Source organism: Pleurodeles waltl, chromosome 8 (genome assembly GCF_031143425.1).
Source record: "Pleurodeles waltl isolate 20211129_DDA chromosome 8, aPleWal1.hap1.20221129, whole genome shotgun sequence".
Classification (NCBI taxonomy): domain Eukaryota; kingdom Metazoa; phylum Chordata; class Amphibia; order Caudata; family Salamandridae; genus Pleurodeles; species Pleurodeles waltl.
The window spans coordinates 568,828,599-568,852,115 of record NC_090447.1 but is presented as its reverse complement, the minus strand read 5'-3'; positions in this window follow the sequence as shown (position 1 = coordinate 568,852,115).

The window sequence follows — 23,517 nt, the reverse complement described above, 5'->3', positions numbered from 1 at the left end:
ATGTGTTGTACAGTCCGTATTGGCCTATGTATGTCCCTTCTCCATGTTTTCCTGCATTACTGGTAAGGTATGTATTGTCTGCTACATTGCTCCCATTCTTTAGGCTGCTTGCACTTTGTACACATCTTCTACTGCAACATTATCTGGTCTTACATGGACAGGATGAAACATGTAACTTGTGTAATTTGTATATGTACACATCTTCTACTACTGGCTACTTGATAGTTACCATTCCATTGACAGTATTTGTGAGATTTAATGAGTGCCACACAAACATGACATTACACCTGCCACTGCACTTGTGTTGTCTCCAGGTGACCTCCTGTGTTGTATTTGCAAGTATCTGTGGGTGTCTCTAAGCTGTCCATCCACATCATCTGTTAAACATGAGTATGCATTTCTTCCAGCATGCCACAACCTAGGTAACTCTTACCATGACTGAATGATGTTGAGGTGTGAAATCATCTCAGTGCTGTACTTTTCACTAGCCACATGCAACATATATGGCTAGGTCTACTCCCACCCAATTTGATGTTGTGTCTCTGACATTATTGAACAATGCTAGACATATTAGCACATCCTACACCTGATTGCGATGTTGGAGCCCAAAACATGCATGGGATGAATTGCTACTGTTGCTACCATGCACTTGTTTTGTCATGTGAGCGACAATGAGTGGTGTGTATTGCTATGTGTTTTGTGATGTTATACAGAGCATACTAGGTAAACATGCTGACACATGTCAAGCATTGTTGATACCGGCAAAATCGTTGCTACATAGGACATATACCTATGTATCAGTCTTCACATATTTATCTGGATTTGCTCTAGGCATGCGTCAAGACAGCAGATTTGTGTGACAAGTGTGCAGCTCATGTACATAGGTAGTGTAACACACTCTGCCTACATCTTACCCAGACAATTATTTGGTGGTGCATTGTCCCATTAAATTCTTACATTCTGACAATGGGTCGTATGTTTGGATAGTGATTCTGCACCCATAGCTGCTTAATTTGTCTAGCAACCCATTGCGCACTCCACAGCCAATCTGTGTGCCATACATGAGGTACAGTCCACCATGACTAGGTTTGTGCCCAATGGTAGTGCCAGTTCATAATCCCATGAATACCCTGTGCAGACTCAACATCTGACATTGGTTATGTTTCCTGGACAATTACTGAAGGTTCATAGTTACCTCTGTTGTCCCATCCTTGTCACACATGCAGTCAGTTGCACCCAGCACTTCCGGAAACCCAGCAATTTGATAGAAACCTTGCTTGATCACATTAAGGCACTGGCAGTCAGACTGCTAGAATACCGCCGCCTCTGCCGGGATCGATGATCCTGATGGGCTGATGGTGGCGGAGGTAGGAATCAGCCAGGGCGGCGCTGCATTCAGCGTGCCTTGCTGATTACGACCTGGTTCTCTGCCCGCCTTTTTATGGCAGTATCACCGCCATGAAAAGGCTGACAGAGAACAGGTGCAGGGGGCCCCTGCACTGCCCATGCACTTGGCATGGGCTGGGCAGGGTCCCCCGGCTCAGCACTCTCACAATGCTCACTGTCTGCTTTGCATACAGTGAGTATTGCAAGGGTGCTGGTGCCCCCCGCAAGGGCAGCATTGCGCCCGCCTCAATAACGAGCCAGCGACAGTGCTGCTGGCACTTTGCCGCTGGGCTGACGGGCGGAAACCTTGGTTTCTACCCATCAGCCCAGTGGGAAAGTCATAGTGGGTCAGGTGGGGAGGTAGCCAGTATGGCGGCAACCTCCTCGTCGAGTGTTCGACAGATGGTCACCCATCCAACGAACTCCTAATCAGGCCCTATGTTTTCACATATTAGGATGCGCATAGCCTCTACATGCAGTGGAACAGAAAGTGAGTGACACACAGGAAACTTCTCCTAGTTTTTAAGGGAGCCGGACAGAAGATATTCCAGTGATTTGGAGGTACAGTTACATGCTGGGCAGCATTTCGAGGAGCCCACATTCCAACTGCTTATTACTGCATTAACAGGTAAAGTACCATATTTCAATTTTAGATAGAGTTATCTGGCAGCAGGAGGCTCAATCTGATCCATCATTATCTCAAAAGGCAGAGTACATTTGCAATCCATAAAGCCCTTTGTTAAGGAACCGTGTGCCCTCTTGAAAAAAAAAGCCAGTTGCTTAGGATATAGTTACAGTATCTCACCTTTAGTTTCCATATAAGCCCTTTATCTTGCTTTTCCACATTGTCCCAGATGTCTTCCAGGCCCAATTTATACAGCCATTTTTTCTCATTTTTGAGCCAGGGGCTCTTCTCCCACTCATCTAATGCTATTAAGTCTGACACAGCTTGCTTAATTGGTATCTGTGGTTTACCTGTCCTGATCCTAATCCAATAAACAGTGATTTCAGTATGGTTGTATGTAATATAGACTTTAATCCCAAGTCAAGGTGCATCAACACAAGTGGGGTGCTATCCCGCATTGGCAGAGTAGCTCTAACAAACTTATTTTCTGCCAACTCCAGCCTTTTCGTATTTTCAAAGCTCCATAGCTCTGCTCCATAAAGTGCAGCTCCTAGTCCCCTTGCTTGATAAATTTCCAATGTGGGAGAAATAGGGTGGTTATTTGATCCCTTAAGTTTTTTTTTTCACCACCGCAGCTTCAACATGGTGGAGAGACATTTGGCTATTTAGGATTTGAGTTTACCAATACATATTACTTTCCAGCCTCACACCTAAATATTAAAATTCTCAGACTGTTCCAGACACTCAAACCCAAGCCTCAGTCTGCCTTTAAAAGACTTGTGGGGTGGAAAGTCATAAACTTGGTTTTGAGACCATTGATTACTATCTCTATGAACCTGTCCAGAATATCTTGGAGGCCCGTAGGAGACTTAGAGATTAGTAGTGTGTTGTAAGCAAAAAGGAGTGCTGGAACTGGCCTACTAGTTTAGGGGTATCTTCCTTACAGTCATATAACGTGTTGGCTAACCCATTCATATGTAATGTAAAAAGGGTTGAAGCTTGCAAACAGCCATTTTGGACCCAACAAGAAACACTTATGAACCCTGTCAATTTACCTTCTCTTCCCCACCTGACCTGTGCAAAATTCCCCTGGTGTAGGCAGAAAACTAAATTCAGCATTTATATTGGCCCATAACATCTCTCTGTGTCAACTTCCAAAAACGCGGGGAGGAGGCACCTATCATACCTGCGTTCTCCCCCTCAGTCGTATTATGATGTTCAAACCGAGCTGACAGGAGGGAACATCATATTACAACATTCCCGCCAGGCTACAGTGCTATGGGTTTGTTCTTGGCTCCCTTAAGGGAGCTGAGGCCGATATTGTAGCACACCAGCACCCTTGCAAAGCAGACAGTGTGCATTCCGAGAGTGCTGGATAGGGAGGGTTCTACACTGCCCACTGCCCACAACACATGGGTGTGGGTAGTGCAGGGGCCCCCCTGTGGCCCCGGCATTCCCTTTACACCAGCCTTCTCATATTGGCTAAAATCAGCACAGTAATTCTGAATTCAGCACTGCTGTGGCTGAGCCCATGAACCAACTTTTGTCAGTCCATCAGGAATCATGTTCCTGGTGGGGACAGTGGTGCCCTGGTGGCCCAACTGCCAGGGTCGTAATGTAGCGGTCCGACCACCACAGTGAGTCTGACAGTCCTCTCACCACCAGACTGGTAATGAGGCTCTAAGTCTTTTTGTCCTGCATGCAAGGGAGATATTGATCTAAATGATTAGCCTACCTGCTGGCTGTCCAGATGAGGATAGTCTTTCTTTGGTACTGATGTTAATAAAGTCTTCCCACTGCAGAGGAGTCAGAGCCACTATTTCCTGAAAGACACATATGGAAGCTGTCAATAAAAGTTACCCGTCCAGGTCTATCAGCTTAGATTTAAACCCATCTAAATTCCATGAAAGGATCTTGATTCGGGAACCAGCCCTAGTGAGGTTTCCTAACTGCTGTCTCAACTCCATTCTCTTTCTCCATTTCATCATGTCCAATATTCCCCTATAAACCCATTTGTATGGGCCCTCTTTATGGAGGTGACCATGCATTCTCATCCTCTACTGAAATGTTAGCATTCTCTAGTCATTTTACTTCATTAAGGACAGAACTTCCCTCAGTGGCTTTTGTCAAGTTTGATTGATCTGCGATGTGTATTGGGCAGGGATTTTCTTCCTAGAGGGAGATAATGGCCCTCATTCTGATTTCGGCGGGCGGCGTGCACCGCCCACCGGGCGGGAACCGCCACTTGGCCGCTCCGCGGTCAAAAGACCGCGGAGGCCATTCTGGCTTTCCCGCTGGGCCGGCGGGCGCCCGCCAAAGGAGCGCCCGCCGGCCCAGCGAGAAAGGCCCTGCAACAATGAAGCCGGCTCCGAATGGAGCCGGCGGAGTTGCAGGGGTGCGACGGGTGCAGTTGCACCCGTCGCGATTTTCACTGTCTGCAATGCAGACAGTGAAAATCTTTATGGGGCCCTGTTAGGGGGCCCCTGCACTGCCCATGCCAGTGGCATGGGCAGTGCAGGGGCCCCCAGGGGCCCCACTACACCCGTTCCCACCATCCTGTTCCTGGTGGTAAAAACCGCCAGGAACAGGATGGCGGGAAGGGGGTAGGAATCCCCATGGCGGCGCTGCAAGCAGCGCCGCCATGGAGGATTCCCCCAGCCGGGGGAAATCCGTCGGAAAACCGGCGGAAAACCGCCGGACCCGGCTGGGCGACCGCGTCGGAATTCAAAATGAAGCACCACCAGCCTATTGGCGGTGCTTCAGCCGGCCTCCACCCTGGCGGTCATGGACCGCCAGGGTCAGAATGAGGCCCAATGTCTTAAGAATGGTAAATTATACTTAAATTGTATTAAGGAACCAGTGGTTGGGCAAGTGTGCAGATCTAAATTCACTATTTCTTCAGTATTCTCCTCCCTATATATGTCTGTGACTGTGTAATCAAACTGTGAATCTTGTGAGGGGCAGCACTTCACCTCCAGTAGGTCAGATCTAATTAGTGAGTAGCAGTGCCTATGGAACCTCACCCAGCGAATTACTTTGTTTAGCAAGGACTTGTTATTTTCTTTAGCTCCAGGAGGCTGTTTTGGCAAGCTGATCATATATAATCTTTTTGATTGTGTTCCCAACAATTTTAACCATGTTGATGTACTCCCTCACCTCCTTGTCTCTGGGCCAACCCCCCATGCCCTCCTCAACTGGATTTGCCGAGTGAGACAAAGGTGTTTGCGATAATTCATTTAATCTCCTATTTTTCTTTCCATGGTTAGTATCATTCTAGCAACCTTCCTCATTTTTCATTTGGTGGTATCTCATACCTTATAACCAGACTCAATCTCCCTCTCCCTGTTGGGGACACACTATGATACATTCCCTGATGGTTTCCCTGGAGCAAAAAGCTTATCTGTTCCATAGGGGATACCACCCTGCAAACCCCACCCACTCATTCACACTTCGGAATTATGCATGTTCCCATCATCATTACCCGCATTTCTGTTCCCAGTAGAGTTGTGGCCAGTACATTGGTTTAGCTCCGCCTCCTCCACTATATTCCATAGATGCAGTACTTCTGAATGCAAACTACTTATTTCAGCCTTCAAGTGCACCACAAGTTCCTTAATACCATATAGTGGATCGCCTATAGGCTTTTTGCCCATTTGCCCTTGAATCTCACTACCTGATCCCATCGCAGTAAAATTATCAGTCTCTTTGTTAGCCAGGGGGCTGTATTGGTTAGAGAAAGGGATATCAGTTATGCAGACAAGGTTTGTGCTTCTCCTTTCTTCCAAGTTAGTTGCAGTCTCCCCCTCCGAAAACAAAATGTTCGCAGGTGCTGCTTCCAAAGTGATAACAGGAAGCCCTTCCTTCAGACACTGTTGCTGGAGTCTCTTCTGAGATCGACTCCTCTGGGTGGGTGCTTTTAGGCCACTTTTTGAAGATTTCTGAGATTTTTTAGCTATTTTCAGGGACATTCAACATGTTCCCATTATTCAGAATGGACACCACTTATTCAATGAGACAATCTATCTCATTAATCACACAATCTTCAACGTCATGTTGAGCAGCCTTCTTGCCTTTTACAGTACCTTGTGGGTTGTTTCGGGCCTTTCTTTTCCCCATGCTTAAAGAGGTATCATAAGGCAGGTCAAATCAGCTCATGTTGCCAGCAGGAATACTCCCAGAAGCCTACCAAAAGTACACTTCCTTCCCTTGTGTGCCCCTGCACTCTGTTGTCAGACCAAGGTTATCACTTATCAAGACTCAGGCCCTCTTTACAACCCTGGCGGTCGGTGTTAAAGTGGCGGTAAGACCGCCGACAGGCCGGCGGTAAAAAAAATTGAATCACGACCATGGCAGAAACTGCCAACATAGACAGCAACTTTAACACTCCGACCGCCACGGCGGTAGAAACGAACACTGCGGCGGTCACCGCCAACAGACAGGCGGAAGACAATGTACCGCCCACACTATTATGAGAGGCCAATCTGCAACCTTTTCCAGGGTGGAACCAACGCGAACAAAAACATGGCAGAAACAGGACTTGGAAGGGAAAACACTCTCCTCTCCACACCCACGAGGAACCAGGACGCCATGGAGCCAGAACTCCAAATACTCCCTGCGATGGTATTCCTTCTCCTCTACCAGGAGCACGAAAGACGGCGGTGACGACCACTGTGAGTACTGCACCTACAACACAGGGGAGTAGGGAGGGAAAAGAGAGTGACACACACTCACAACACGCAAAACCCCCACCCCCACCCTCACCCACAGCAACATACACACAAATACATGCTGCAACATTACATTTACACCCCCCTTACCCCATGGAACAACACAAGGACAAAAGGAAATGAGTTGAACGAGTGTAATAAATAAAAATCCATTAGTCAAAACTTTAAATGCAGTATATACAATTATGTACACCAACTACACAAGTGCAGATAGTGCACCATTCATAGTCCGTGGACCACAGGGCCTAAAATGCATGGGCGAGGCCCACACTCAATACCAGACTTCAAACGGAAAGAACACTGCAGGGGCATCAGATCCAAATGAAACAGGCACCTCAGGGGGAAGGGAAGTGGGGCACCTCAGCCGGATGAGTGCACGACGCCAGCTCCACGAGGGGGCTCCGTGCCCACTGCTGTATCCTGGGGAGTGCAAAGCCACAGTCTCACAAGTCTTTACAGTGGGTGGTTTGCCCACTGCTCTATCCTGGGGAGTGCAAAGCCACAGTCTCACAAGTCTTTACAGTGGGTGGTTTGCCCACTGCTCTATCCTGGGGAGTGCAAAGCCACAGTCTCACAAGTCTTTACAGTGGGTGGTTTGCCCTCTGCTCTATCCTGGGGAGTGCAAAGCCACAGTCTCTCAAGTGGATTACAGTCTCCACTGGTTCTGGAGGGGGATTTGTGCCCAGAGGGCTTCATCCTGCCAAGGACTGAGGTAGTGGATGCCTTTCTCCACTGGTTCTAGAGGGGGCTTTGTGCCCAGAGTGCTTCATTCTGCCAAGGACAGAGGTAGTGGATGTGATACTCCACTGGTTCTGAAGGGGGCTTGATGCCCAGAGTGCTTCATCCTGCCAAGGACAGAGGTAGTGGATACCTTTCTCCACTGGTTCTGGAGGGGGCTTTGTCCCCAGAGTGTTTCATCCTGCCAAGGACTGAGGTAGTGGATGCCTTTCTCCACTGGTTCTGGAGGGGGCATTGTGCTCTGAGTGCTTCATGCTGCCAAGGACTGAGGTAGTGGATGCTTTTCTCCACTGGTTCTGGTGTGGGCTTTGTGCCCAGAGCGCTTCATCCTGCAAAGGACAGAGGTAGTGGATGCCTTTCTCCACTGGTTCTGGAGGGGGCTTTGTGCCCGGAGTGCTTCATCCTGCCAAGGACAGAGGTAGTGGATGTGATACTCCACTGGTTCTGGAGGGGGCGTGGTGCTCAGAGTGCTTCATCCTGCCAAGGACAGAGGTAGTGGATACCTTTCTCCACTGGTTCTGGAGGGGGCTTTGTGCCCAGAGTGTTTCATCCTGCCAAGGACTGAGGTAGTGGATGCCTTTCTCCACTGGTTCTGGAGGGGGCTTTGTGCCCAGAGTGCTTCATCCTGCCAAGGACAGAGGTAGTTGATACCTTTCTCCACTGGTTCTGGAGGGGGCTTTGTGCCCAGAGTGCTTCATCCTGCTAAGGTTTGAGGTAGTGGATGCCTTTCTCCACTGGTTCTGGAGGGGGCTTTGTGCCCAGAGTGCTTCATCCTGCCAAGGACAGAGGTAGTGGATGTGATACTCCACGGGTTGTGGAGGGGGCTTGGTGCCCAGAGTGCTTCATCCTGCCAAGGACAGAGGTAGTGGATGCCTTTCTCCACTGGGTCTGGAGGGGGCTTTGTGCCCAAAGTGCTTCATCCTGCCAAGGACTGAGGTAGTGGATACCTTTCTCCACTGGTTCTGGAGGGGGCTTTGTGCCCAGAGTGCTTCATCCTGCCAAGGCTAGAGGTAGTGGATGCCTTTCTCCACTGGTTCTGGAGGGGGCTTTGTGCCCAGAGTGCTTCATCCTGCCAAGGACAGAGGTAGTGGATGTGATACTCCACTGGTTCTGGAGGGGGCTTGGTGCCCAGAGTGCTTCATCTTGCCAAAGACAGAGGTAGTGGATACCTTTCTCCACTGGTTCTGGAGGGGGCTATGTGCCCAGAGTGCTTCATCCTGCCAAGGACTGAGGTAGTGGATGTCTTTCCCACTGGTTCTGGAGGGGGCCTTGTGCCCAGAGTGCTTCATCCTGCCAAGGACAGAGGTAGTGGATACCTTTCTCCACTGGTTCTGGAGGGGGCTTTGTGCCCAGAGTCCTTCATCCTGCCAAGGACTGAGGTAGTGGATGCCTTTCTCCACTGGGTCTGGAGGGGGCTTTGTGCCCATAGTGCTTCATCCTGCCAAGGACTGAGGTAGTGGATACCTTTCTCCACTGGTTCTGGAGGGGGCTTTGAGTCCAGAATGCTTCATCCTGCCAAGGACAGAGGTAGTGGATGCCTTTCTCCACTGGTTCTGGAGGGGGCTTTGTGCCCAGACTGCTTCATCCTGCCAAGGACAGAGGTAGTGGATGCCTTTCTCCACTGGTTCTGAACGGGCCTTTGTGCCCAGAGTGCTTCATCCTGCCAAGGACAGAGGTAGTGGATGCCTTTCTCCACTGGTTCTGGAGGGGGCTTTGTGCCCAGAGTGCTTCATCCTGCCAAGGACTGAGGTAGTGGATGTGATACTCCACTGACGGTGGTGCAACATGCAAGCTGCCCAGACTCCTGGAACTGACCACTAGCCTCGTACGACTGACCACTGGGGATGGCATCCATGTCTGCGTTGGTGCCACTGGCTCAGGATGTCGCGGGACCGCTGGCGGTGCTGGCGGCGGTGTCAGTGGCTTCGTTGCTGGCGGTGGTGTCAGTGGCATCAGTGCTGGCGGCGGTATGAGTGGCATTGGTGCTGGCGGCGGGCTCTGAGGCATCGGTGCTGGCGGTGGGCTCTGTGGCATCAGTGCATGCGGCGGTCTTTGTGGCAGCAGTGCTGGTGGTGGGCTCAGTGGCTGCGGTGCTGGTGGCGGGCTCAGTGACTGCGGTGCTGGTGGCAGTGCAGGTGGCGGTGCTGGTGGTGGTCTTGTCCTCTGTGCAGGTTGGCGTCGACGTAGACCTGCCATTAATTTTCTTGACCTTCCCCACCTTGGATGGTGGCGCAGCTGTCTTTCCACTATCCACTTTTGTTTTGCCTGAGCCCTTGGTGGCAGGTGTTTTCGCCTTCTCCCTCAGGGATGTGGGCAACTTTTTTACTTTTGGAGGTGGCGGAATGTCCTTGCTCTCGCTCAGTGAAACACTGGCAACCCTGATGCTTGGCGCACTCCAAATGCCCACAGTTGCTGGCACCACTGTGCCTGGTGATGTGGTGGCTGAGGTGCTGGGTTGGGACCTGGAAAGGCGGGTCCTAGGGGACGGGCGGGGGGGAGGTGTAGGGAAGAGGTCAATAGTAGGCAGGAAAAGCTGTTTAGACACGCTGGGATGGGTAGATGGAGTGGGTTTGGGAGTGGAGGAAGAGGTAGTGGTTGTAGGAGGTGTACGTTTGCTGACTTTGGGTGAAGGTGCATGGGCTGGAGGCTGTTGTGAGGTGGATGGCTGTTGGGTGGGTGTGTGGCTGTATTTGTGTACTTTGGGAAGAGGGCTCACAGACACACTGGTAGAGGACTAAGGGGATGTGTGAATGGTAGAGGGCGTGGTGAGTGCACATGAGCGGTGTGTGGGGATGGGCGTGCTGGTGATGGAGGTAGTGGCTGAAGATGTGGTGCATGCAGGTGTGAGAGGAGACGAGACAGGGAGGGAGGAGGGAGACGTGGAGGAGGGGGACACAGTGGAGGCAGTGGATGTTGGTATGTGTGCATGGGTATGATGCTTGTGTGAGTGCCTATGGAATGTGTGGTGCTTATGTTTGCCTGAGCCACTCTTGTGTGTTGAGGTGTGTGCATGCTGGTCTGATGGTGTGCTTGGGATAGGCTGAGTTACAGGGGATTGGGTCTGGTGTGGAGGAGGTTGGAGGGGGGAGGCTGTACACAGGGAATATGGCTGCCATCATTGCTGAGGCCAGAGCCTGAAATGCTCTCTGTTGGGCTGCCTGGCCAGAATGAATGCCCTCCAGGTATGCATTTGTTTGTTGCAACTGCCTCTCTACACCCTGGATGGCATTCAGAATGGTAGACTGCTCAACAGTGAGGGATCTCAGGAGGTCAATAGCCTCCTCACGGAGGGCAGCAGGGCTGACTAGGGCAGGGCCTGAGGTGCCTGGGGCAAAGGAGATGCCCACCCTCCTGGGTGAGAGGCCACGGGACACACGCTGAGGGGCTGCTGGGAGGGCGGTGCTCATGGGGGGGTGGCGGCTGTACCTGTTGATGCGGGGGCACAGAGGGGCCTGCCACCGCAAGGGAGCTCCCATCAGAGGAAGAGTTGCTGTCGCTGATGTCACCTCTGGTCCCCGCTGTGGAGCTCCCCTTGCCCTCCGTCCCACTGGTGGCTTCAGACTCCGTTGTCTCACCCTCCAGGGCCATGTGGGATGCAGCTCCCTCCTGCTCCGGAGCCACTGCTCCTCCGCCTGATGATGCTAATGCACACAAGAACAGGGAGACCACAAAAAGTGGGGGGAGACAAAAGAAAGACATGTTTAGTGCATGCAATACCACTACCGTTGGCAGACACTACAGACACAGCAGCCCTCTGCACTACGCCATGCATTTAGAGTTCCCTAATTGATCACAGGGACATTTGGTACAAGGCCTATGCCCGATTGCTGCACACATGGAAGTCACAGGAGCCTGACTAGGTATAGTTGGCTCTTACCACTTGTGGGGTTGGGGTGCCACAAAGCCTGCCTCACGAAGGGACCTTGTCTACAAAACTCGCCCTGGCCTAGGGGAACCCACAGCCCACCTCCCCCACCCAGACACCTCTTAATGCGAGCAGAGTCAGATGGATGTGACTGTACTCACCCCCTTGTGGCTGCTGTGATGCCCTCAAGCGCCCATCCAACTCCGGATAGGCCACTGCCAGGATCCGGTACATCAGGGGGTCATGGTGCGACAGGCACCCCTCCCATGTTGGGAGGCCATCCCCAGCTGGGCCTCCGCCGTCTTCTTGCTCCAGCAGCGAATGTCCTCCCATCTTTTACGGCACTGGTTGTTCCATCTGTGGTGGACCACCAGGGTCCGGACGTCCTTGGCGATGGCACGCCAACTATCCTTCTTCTGGTGGGCGCTGACCTAGAGGAATAGTACAGGGGAAAAAGAAAAATCTTTAACTGTCCGGACCGTCAGTCATTGACCCACGTTCCCACCCTTGCCCTGACACACATACACTAACCGTCCGCTCATGCAGGCCTCAGTCCCCCCGTATCTTCCATCCACACCACTCCAAACAGGCATTGCCCATACTGCATGCCCACAGTGTACTCACCTGTTTGTCTGGAGGACCGTACAGTAGCGTGTACTGGGGGAGGACCCCATCCACTAACTTCTCCAACTCCTCCGAAGTGAAGGCAGGGGCCCTTTCCCCAGACACATGAGCCATCGTCGCTTCCAGACTGAGGTCACAGCAGCACTTGCAGTGTAGGTCCTCTCCTGTCGAAGGTCAGGTATCAAGTGAGTGAACACACAGAAAATGGCGGTCACGTCCGCGGCGGTGCGCACCGTCACCACCGGCATCGTCATTGGCTCCTGGGACCCATAGGGTCCAATGTTAACCAATGCAGGATTGCGCCGCGGTCTTCGACCAGCTACGGCGACAGTGAACAACCCCAGCGCAGTTACCTCATATCCCCTTGTCCCACCTTACAGGTCAGGCAGCTGCCATTTCAAGGGGCCGCATGCCATTAATTTTAAATGCGTCACACCTATCTAGGCCTTGCATACACACAGTGACACGCACATTGCAGATTGACAAATGAGTGCAATAAAAAAAAAAATTATACCTCAGTGTTGACTGACTCTCTGCTCTCTGTTCTCGTCCATAGGGCACATCCGCTGGGGCAGGTGAGGAGATGGCGGCATCCTCCGGTGTACAGACTGCTGGTGGACCTGTCGACAATGGAAGAGAGACACGTAATAGTCACGTACAGACTTGATTGTGCAACAATCCATGAACTGTGTGCCCAGTTGGAGCCAGACCTGATGTCATCTATCCCCTATAACCCAGGAATCCCCCCTCTAGGGCAGGTCTTCTCAGTACTCCATTTCCTGGCAAGTGGGTCATTTCAAACTACAGTGGCCATTGCATCAGGGATGCCCCAGCCTATGTTCTCAAACGTGTTGTCCAGAGTATTGTCTGCCCTGCTGAACACATGCTCAGCTACATCGTTTTCCCTCAGGTGGAGGATTTGCCCACAGTGAAAGGTGACTTCTATGCCCTGGGACATATCCCCAACATCATAGGTGCCATTGATGGGACACATGTGGCCTTGGTACCCCCCGCAGGAGTGAACAGGTGTACAGAAACCGGAAGAGCTACCATTCAATGAATGTGCAGATGGTGTGTTTGGCCGACCAATACATCTCCCATGTGAATGCCAAGTTTCCAGGCTCAGTGCATGATGCTTACATTTTGAGGAATAGCAGCATCCCTTATGTGATGGGGCAACTCCAGAGGCACCATGTGTGGCTAATAGGTGAGGACAAAGATCCTATACCCTGTGAATAGTTGCCTGGGGTTGTCCCTAAGGGTTAGTGTGTGTCTAACAGTTGTCCCTCGATATCTGCAGGTGACTCTGGTTACCCCAACCTGTCATGGCTACTGACCCCAGTGAGAAATCCCAGGACAAGGGCAGAGGACCGCAACAATGAGGCACATGGGCGAACTAGGAGAGTGATAGAAAGGACCTTCGGCCTCCTGAAGGCCAGGTTCTGGTGCCTCCATATGACATGTGGTTCTCTCTACTACTCACCAAAGAAGGTGTGCCTGATCATCGTGGCCTGCTGTATGCTGCACAACCTGGCTTTGCGATGACTGGTGCCTTTTCTGCAGGATTATGGTCCAGAAGGAGGTCTTGTGGCAGCTGTGGAGCCTGTGGACAGTGAAGAAGAGGAGGCAGAAGACGAGGATATCGACAACAGAAACAAAGTTATCCAGCAATACTTCCAGTGAGACACAGGTAAGAAGATGCCACTGCCTCACACATCTCATACAATTGTTAGACCTATCATAAGTCTGTCACTTTCACCCAGTGTATGGACCCTGACTTGTCACTTTGCCTTTCCATTTCACAGATGTGGGTCCCACTTTGTGACCTCTGCTATATTACCTCATGGACTAGAGCTGTGTGACATAGGTATGTTGGCAACACAATTGACATTGCTATTTTCCTTAGTTATTGCAAATACACATTTGTGAAAGCACAGACTGACTCCAGATTGTTTTGTGATTCAAGGGTGTTTATTTCAGTGCAAATTAGTGGAGGGGGTTGTAAAATGGGCAGGGGTGATGGTGGAGAATTTTCCATGGCAGGGTCCAGTCTATTTGTTTCACAGGTGCATTGTCCAAAGGGGCATAGGAAGTGGAGCTAGGGCAGTTGATGGATGGACCGGGTGACGAAATGGGACAGACGGATGACATTCAGGGTGGTCTCATTTCCGGGTGGGGGTCTTGGCAGTGTTCTCTGTCTTTGTCCTGGATCTCAGGGACCGTTTGCGGGGTGGTTCTCCATCTGCAGGGGGTGGGGTGCTGGTGTTGTGTTCCTGTGGCAGTGCCTCCTGTCCACTAGCACCGTCGGAGGTGGTGGGCTGTGCATCATCCAGGCTAGTGTCAGGGGCCCCTTGTTGTGCCACAGTGTCCCTCCTGGTGTCCACAAGGTCCTTCAGCACCCCTACAATGGTGACCAGGGTGGTGTTGATGGACTTAAGTTCCTCCCTGATACCCAGATACTGTTCCTTCTGCAGCCGCTGGGTCTCCTGAAGCTTGGCCAGTACCGTTGCCATCGTCTCCTGGGAATTATGGTACGCTCCCATGATGTTGGAAAGGGCCTCATGGAAAGTGGGTTTCCTGGGCCTGTCCTCCCCCTGTCGCACAGTTGTCCTCCCAGTTCCCCATTTATCCTGTGCCTCTGTCCCCTGAACCGTGTGCCCACTGCCACTGCCCCCAGGTCCCTGATTTTCTTGGGTTGGTGGGTTTGCCTGGGATCCCTGTAGTGGTGGACACACTGCTGCTTGACGTGTCCTGGGGACAGAGGGATGGGCCAGCTGTGAGGGTGCTGTGCTGGTGTTTCCTGAGGGGAGAGGCTCTGTGGTGGCATGTGCCAGTGTGAGGGGAACCGACTGTCTCGAAGTCCCAGGTGGGCCAGGCTGGTCATCTTGATCTAGTTGGACAGAGCTGCTGTCATCACTGTGGGCCTCTTCTGTGGGGGGAGTGGATATGTCTGGAACCTCCTGTCCGGTGACGTTGGGTAGGGGTCCTGCAGGGGTGCAAAGGCATGATTATTGCATCTGTGTGTGCCATTGTGTGCAATGGGTGGGTGACCCTGTACTCCAGTGCTTGTATTCTTGTCTAGGACCTTGTGTGATACTTGGTTTGTGGTCTGTGTGGGTATCTGTAGTGGACTTGCTTTGGTGATGGGTGTCCATGCTTTGTTGTTGCATGCAGGGCTTGGTATTGGGATGTGTGGGTTGTGATAGTGGGGCATATGTGAGGTGTTGGAGTGATGGGGGTGAGTGTGAGGGTGGGATATGTGATAGCATGCAGGTAGGGTGGGGGATGTAATAGTTAAGATTTGACTTACCAGAGTCCATTCCTCCTGCTACTCCTGCGAGGCCCTCAGGATGCAGTATAGCCAAGACCTGCTCCTCCCATGTTGTTAGTTGTGGGGGAGGAGGTGGGGGACCGCCGCCAGTCCTCTGAACTGCAATCTGGTGTCTTGAGACCACAGAACGCACCTTCCCCCGTAGGTCGTCCCACCTCTTCCTGATGTCATCCCGTGTTCTTGGGTGCTGTCCCACTGCGTTGACCCTGTCTACGATTCTGTGCCATAGCTCCATCTTCCTAGCTATGGAGGTGTGCTGCACCTGTGATCCGAATAGCTGTGGCTCTACCCGGACGATTTCCTCCACCATGACCCTGAGCTCCTCCTCAGAGAACCTGGGGTGTCATTGACGTGCCATGATGTGGTGTGGGTGATGTGTAGGGTGGTGTGTGTTTTGATGTGTGAGGGGATGTGTTTGTGTGTGTTGTCTGAGGTGCGTGGATGTTGTGTGAGTGATGATGGTGTGTGCCTGTGGATGCTAGTATTGTTGATAGTGATGTCTCTCTCTATGCTTCTTTCTCAATTTTTGTCATAGGGGTTTGTGGGTGATGTGGGTGTGTGTTTTATATTGTACTGGGTGTGTGGGAGTGGTGTGTGTATGTGTATCAGGTGTGTGCATTTTGAATTGTCCAATGTGGTTGTGTTTTGTAAATGTGTGTGTATTTTGAGCGCAGCAGTGTGTACCACCAATGGAATACCGCAGTTGAAAGACCGCTGCGTGGATTCGTGGGTCGTGATAGTGTGGGCGTGTTCCTGTTGGTGTGACGGTGTCAGTTTTGTTATCACCAGTTTATCACTGAACTTTGGTATGGCGGACTTGTGTGGGTTCATGGATTTTGGTGGATTCCACACCGCCGCTGCAGCGGTGTGTTGGCGGTCTTCTGCACGGCGGTAAGCGGCATTTACCGCCAATGTTGTAATGAGGGCCTCAGTTGAAAAGATATTAGCAATACTAAGGGCTGAAAAACTCTTACTGGCAATTCTGATACAGGAAGGCCAAGGGGGATGGCCCTGCCTCTTCCTGATGCTGACGGGTGAAGGACGGGCCTACCCTTGCCCCTAGCTTTGCTCTCACGCATCACCTATGGCCAGATGACCAAGTGTGCTATGAAGCACTCTCCTGTAGTGAATAGGTGCAGAAAAAGTGAATTGGCACCTGCTGGAACCCAATGTCACCTGGGACTCGAAGCCCCTCTTGTAGTCCTGCTTGGTGGAATGACCATATGTGCTATATGGCGCTCTCCGATAGTGAGCAGGTGTAAGAAAAGAAAAGGATCACTTTCTGGAGTCCAGTGCCACCTGGGAATCGAAGTCCCTCTTCAGATTGAATGCTGCTAGTTGTCACATGCGGTGGGATGACCAAATGCACTATATAGTGCTCTCTGATAGTGAGCAGGTGCAGGAAAAGTGAAGGGCTGCCTCCTGGAGCCGATGAAACTGGTACTCGAAGTCCCTATGCTGCCACTTGTCCTGTGCAGCAGTATTACCAAATGCGCTATATGGTACTGTTCGATAGTGAGCAGGTGCAGAAAAAGTGAAGGGTCGCCTCCTGGAGCCCAGTGAAACTGGGACTTGACGTCCCTATGCTGCCACTTGTCCCCCGCTGCAGGATGACCAAATGCACTATATAGTGCTGTCTGATAGAGAGCAGGTGCAGAAAGGTGAAGGGCTGCCTCCTGGAGCCCAATGACACCTGGGGCCCAAAGTCCCTCTTCAGAGTGCTGCCAGTTGTCCCGGGTGACCGGATGACCAAATGCACTATAGAGCACGCTCTGATAGTGAGCAGATGCAAGAAAAGTGAAGGGCTGACTCCTGGATCCCAATGACACCTGGGCCTCGAAGTCCCTCTTTAAAATTCTGCCAGTTGATCCACAACTTAGGATGACCACATGCACTATAAAATGCTCTCCAAAAGTGAGTAGGTGCAATGAAAAGTGAAGGGCTACCTCCTTTAGCCCAATGACACCTGGGCCCTGAAGTCCCTCTTTTAAATGCTGCCGGTTGTTCCACAACGTGGGATGACCAAATGCACTATAAAATACTCTCTAATAAGGAGCAGTTGCAGAAAAAGTGAAGGGCTACCTCTTGGAGCCCAATGACACCTTGGACTCGAACTCCCGCTTCAGAATGCCACCACTTGTCCCCATTTAGTTTACAGTTACAGTGCACACATTTACAAATTAATTTCCCATATTTATATTGTTAGGTGCAAGGCAGTTGAGTGATTTATATACAACCAAGGGCCATATTTATACTTTTCGACGCACAACTGCGCCAACGCAGTTGTGCGTCAAAAAATCTAACGCCATTCTGAAGCGCCATGTGCGCGCCGTATTTATTCAATGAGGTTAGCCGGCGTTAGCCGGCGGAGCTGCCTGGTGTGCGTTAAAAAAAATTACGTACACCAGGCAGCGCCGGCGTAGGGGAATATGGAGCTTGGGCGCCAAAAAATGGGGCAAGTCAGGCTGCGGCTAAATTTTCGCCTCAACCCGATTTGCACCATTTTTTTTGACTCCCAAACCCCTTTTAAATGACTCCTGTCTTAGCAAAGATAGGAGTCATGCCCCCTTGCCCAATGGCCATGCCCAGGGGACTTCTGTCCCCTGGGCATGGTCATTGGGCATAGTGGCATGTAGGGGGGCACAAATCAGGCCCCCCTATGCCACACAAAAAAAAAAAAAAAATTACTTACCTGAACTTACCTTAAGTTCCCTGGGATGGGTCCCTCCATCCTTAGGCGTCCTCCTGGGGTGGGCAAGGGTGACAGAGGGGGTCCCTGGGGGCATGGGAGGGCACCTCTGGGCTCCTTCCGAGCCCACAGGTCCCTTAACGCCTGCCCTGACCAGGCGCTAAAAAACTATGCAAAAGAGGCTGGACGTCATTTTTTTTGACCCGCCCACTCCCGGGCGTCATTTTTGCCCGGGAGTGTAAATACGGCGCACATGCCTCTGAGTCACTTTTTTAGACGGGAACGCCTACCTTGCATATCATTAACGCAAAATAGGTGTCCACGCTAAAAAATGACGCAAACTCCATGGACTTTGGCGCTAGACGCGTCTAACGCCAGAGTATAAATATGGAGTTCGTTTTGCGTCGAATTTGCGTCAAAAAAACGATGCAAATCCGGCGCAAACGGAGTATACTATGCCCCCAAATGTGTAGGAACCTCGGTCCTAGGATACGACTGGGTGGAAATGCAAGATAATATTTATAAGTGGAAGCACTAGACATAGGGGCATATTTATACTCTGCACCGAATGCGCGTCAAAAAGTTTGCTCTGTGTGCGTAATTTTTTGGATGCGGGAAACTGCCTTGCGTTAATGACATGCAAGGTAGGCGTTCCCGCCCAAAAAATGACTTCAAGGCCTGTGCGCCTTATTTGTACTCCAGCGTCATTTTGACGCACAGGAGGGGGCAGGCCTTAAAAAACGGCGAACAGCCTGATGTGTGCCGTTTTTTAACGCCTGGGTCAGGGCAGGCGTTAAGGGACCTGTGGGCTCACTTCTATGGTCTCTGACCATGGAAGGAGTCCGGAGGTGCTCTTTCCTGTCCCCAGGGACACCCCCTGCCACCCTCTCCCACCCCTGGAGGACACCCATGGATGGGGGACCCATCCCAAGTAAGTACAGGTAAGTTGAGGTAAATACTTTTTTTATTTTTTTAAAGTGGCATAGGAGAGCCTAATTTGGGCCCCCCTACATGCCACTGTGCCCAATGACTATGCCCAGGGGACAGAAGTCCCCTGGGCATGGCCATTGGGCAAGGGGGCATGACTCTTGTCTTTGCTAAGACAGGAGTCATTTCAATGGGGGTTGTGCGTCAAAAAATGGCGCAAGTCCGGTTTGAGGCATGATTTTTGCCTCAAACTGACTTGCACCATTTTTTGACGCACAACCCCCATTTTCCCCTACGCCGGCGCTGCCTGGTTTAAGTCATTTTTTTTTCCTCAGACCAGTCCGCAGCGCCGGCTAACGTCATTCCTGAAATATGGCACCCGCATGGCGTGTAGGAATGGCGTTAGCTGGCGGTAACATTTTTTACGCAAACCAGCGAGAATAAATATGGGCCGTTCAACCTACAGTAACCATGAACTAAACATGATTTCTAAAAAGCCAAAAAAACAGTATTTTGAGGACAAAATATGATCTACAAGTCCATTAAAGGCAAAGCTTAGCCTGGCCCTGTCAGATACATATGAGTAAATCCCTTAAATTGTGTGACCTTTACAAGGACACCCTTGTGAGGACACCCAGAAGAGCTGTTTTAAATAATCAGTGTTCATATGCAGCTCCAGGCTGGTAAGGTACTCATTACCTGTACGTATGCCATGCACCCCCATGTTGCCACTACATTGGTGGAGCTTCCCAGAGTAGAGCAGGTACAAGTGAAGAGGAGCAGATAGTGGTGAAGCTGCCTCACTTTAGACATAAGCAGGAGGTGAATGTGAGCCAAATGAATAAATCTGGAAGGGTACTGCTGCTGCAGAAGCTGTAGCTGATGTACAGCTTCCAAGTAAGTTAGTGAATAAAGTTTTGCCAGTTACAATTTGCATGTTCTGTTAACCCTTTGTACTCAATGGATAGAGACAAAAACCTCTTAAATATGGCTAGGTATCAAAGGCCCTCATCGACTCAGCTACCAAATTATGGCATTTCCTTCGATTTTGGGAAACCTTTTTATCTCTTCAGAAACTCTCTGCATCAGAGAGAAACCTGTGAATTTCTCCTTGATGCTGACCACCACAGAATCACCTGGCCCTCAGCACAATCCACAGCCCTATTCTTTGGGTTGACATCTTACCCATTTTCAACAAATGAATGGTTCAGGACAGAGTCAGCCTAAGTAAAGACATGACAATGCAAATCAGAAAGAAACTGTAGAAAACCCTTGTCCGCATCGGAAAAAGCATGCTCTAGTATCTTGATGAAAGGGCTCCATGGGTCATTATGAAAGTTGCAATTTGCTCAGACCATTGTGTGAATAAATTGAAGTGCTAAGCAGAACAGGAAAACATTTCACAACTGCCTGTGAGGTGATCGAACATGATATCTAATACAGAATATTATTCTCAGTATCACCCCACAACACCTGGTCAGAATCATAATATTACTGTGTTGTATCTCTGTTTTAATTTCATATAGCCCATAGCTTTGAGAGAGACAGTTCATTACCACGTGCTCAGTGTGCAAAAGAAGATGGACACAATAAGGAGGACAAGCTATGTGTTACTCAGTGGACATATCAGCTAATGCAAGAGCAGATGCCTGAAAGAGGCAGCAGAAATTGCACCTACTTTCAGTTTTGCTGTGCAATAGCACTACAAATCCTCTCCCTTAAACATTGGGGCATTGATAGTGCACAAATGAGGGAACGTACTGTGGTCCACAAGGCCAGTGTGTGCTCCATGCAATGCTGGAAACCTTTAAAGGCATTTTGGCTAATGTCGAAATTCATGACTTTCACATTGCAAGTGAGTTGCAGCTGCATCATGGTTATAAATCTAGGATTTGTTCCATTGTGAGTCACAAGGGGAAGTACCACATTTTTGTCTTTTTCATTCTGACACAGGATCGTTTTCAAGGTATTGGTTGTGATTCTTATTGGGTATTGAAAACTACACTACTTTTATGACTTCAGCCATGACAGCACTGATTTAGTGCTGCTCATGAGCGTGAACACACCTTTAGTAGATTTCCTACTCAAGAAGCAGCTAAATCTACTCAAAAACGATTTTTAAAGGATTTTCTTCTCCAAGTGTCCGTTCAAATTGTTTTTAGTGCAAGAAGCTTTTTATACTTACTTTTTTTACAATAGGAAGGAAGTGCCGCAGGGACTCCAACTTCCTGTCCCTGTCTAGCAGGCTCATCCCAATGTTTTGTCCATCCCCTGGTCACTTTTCAATTGGAGTTCGAGATGGACAGCTAATACTCTTTGTCTCCTGGATATACAACTTTGAATTTAAGCACTTTGTTCTTGTAATATCACACAAGTAGGTTCAAAAACTATTGCTTGTTTGATAGGCAAACAACAGTTTTTCTATGTACTTTTATTTGATTTTTGAATTTCATTGTGGTGGGTGGCCTGGAGTTTAAGTAAGGGTCTACTTATTTTTTTCTAGGTTTTTTTGTGCATTTCATTGATTTTTCATCTTTTGCAAAGGAACATTGTTGCAGAACTCTGTAGATTTTCTCCTTGTTTGTTACATTTGCAATATTCATTTATTTTACTGTATGGACTAGACTTCCAAATGTGACATCTAGCTAGGAGGCCCAGTACTAGTCATCAGTGCGTGAAAAAATGTTTCTGTGGTCTATGTTTTGAAAACTTCATTTAGGGCGGGGATGGCAGTGGATTAAATTAAAAGTGTTGGCTATTGTTTACATTTAATTTTTTCAGTAAAAAGCGTTTATGTGGGGTAATATTTGATGGCATAGGAGGATGTGCGTTGTTGTGAAATTTTCATAACTCAGTTAATTTTCGTGTTTTGCATTGCTCAATTAATGTTAGTGTTTTCTTCGGTGTTACTACCACGTCTCCTTTTTCTGACCTGTGTGTGTGTGTGTGTTTGTCATCAGCCACAATTTGTCTCTGTTCTCCATACCATGTGGCTAGGGTCCATTATGTGTAGTCTGCATCCATAGGTCTGAATGTATTCTTTGTTCTCCATGCCTCCTTGCTCACTCTTGTTGTTCGATGTGGCTGGCAGCTATTATGTGCGTCCAGCCAGTGTGTTTTTGCCATAGGCTTGCATCCATTCTTTTTTTACCATTCCTCCTTTCTCACTGTTGTTGTTTGATCATGTGGCTGGCAGCCATTTTGTTCATCAATCAGGGGATTTGTAAAGCACACTACTCACCCATGTGGGTCTGAAGGCACTGACGGGGGATAGGAGAGAAAGTGGGGGGGAGGTGCTGCTGCTGCTCGAACAGCCAGGTCTTGAGAAGTTTCCTGAAGGTAAGGAGGTCTTTGATCTGGGGCAGGTGGGTGGGAAGAGTGTTCCATATTTTGGTGGGGAGGTTCGAGAATGATCTACCACCGGTTGTAGTTCTGCAGACGCGTGGGACGGTTGTGAGGGCGAGGTCAGCGCAGCGGAGATGCCGGGTTGGAGTGTAGAAGGAGAGTCATCTGTTGAGGTATTCTGGTCCGGTGTTGTGCAGTGCTTTGTGAGCGTGGGTGAGGAGTTTGAAGGTGATTCTCCTGTTAACTGGGAGCCAGTGCAGGTTTTTCAGGTGGTCTGTGATGTGGCAGTGGTGGGGAATATACAGGATGAGGCGTGCGGAGGCGTTCTGGATGCGTTGCAGCCTCTTCTGGAGTTGGCCGTGGTTCCTGTGTAGAGGGCATTGCCGAAATCCAGTTTGCTGCTTATCAGGGCTTCGCTGACTGTTCTTCTGGTTTCGGTGGGTATCCATTTTCAGATCTTTTGGAGCATGTGGAAGGTGTTGAAGCAGGAGGTGGAGATGGCGTTGACTTGCTGGGTCATGGATAGTGAGGGGTCAAGGATGAGTCCTAAGTTGCGTGCGTGGTTGGTGGAAATTGGAGCGATTCCGAGAGTGGCAGGCCACCAGGAGTCATCACATTCGGAGGAGGTGGAGCAGAAGATGAGGATTTCCATCTTGTCAGAATTGAGTTTGAGGCAGCTGCTCTTCATCCATTCGGTGATGGCCTTCATTCCTTCATGGAGGTAGGTCTTGGCTGAGTCCTTGGTGAGGGAGAGGATCAGCTGGGTGTTGTTGGCATATGAGATGATGTTGAGGTTGTGGGATTGGGCGATCTTAGTGAGCGAGGCCATGTAGACTTTGAAGAGGGTCAGGCTGAGCGACGAACCCTGGGGTACGCCGCAGATGATTTTGGTGACCTCCGAGTGGAATGGGAGGAGGTGGACTCTCTGGGTTCTGCCAGTGAGAAAGGAGGTGACCCAGTCCAGGGCTCTGTTGCAGATTCCAGCATTGATGAGGCGTGAGCGTAGGGTGTGGAGGCATATGGTGTGGAACGCGGCCGCGAGGTCCCGGAGGATGAGTGCCGTGGTTTTGCCACTGTCCAGTATGGTTCTGATGTCGTCGGTGGCGGCGATGATGGCGGTTTCGGTGCTGTGATTGCTGCCAAATCCAGATTGGGAAGGGTCCAGGGTGTGGTTCTCCTCCAGGAAGCGAGTTAGTTATCTGTTGACGGCCTTCTCGATGACTTTTGCCGGGAAGCAGAGCAGGGAGATAGGCCAGGAGT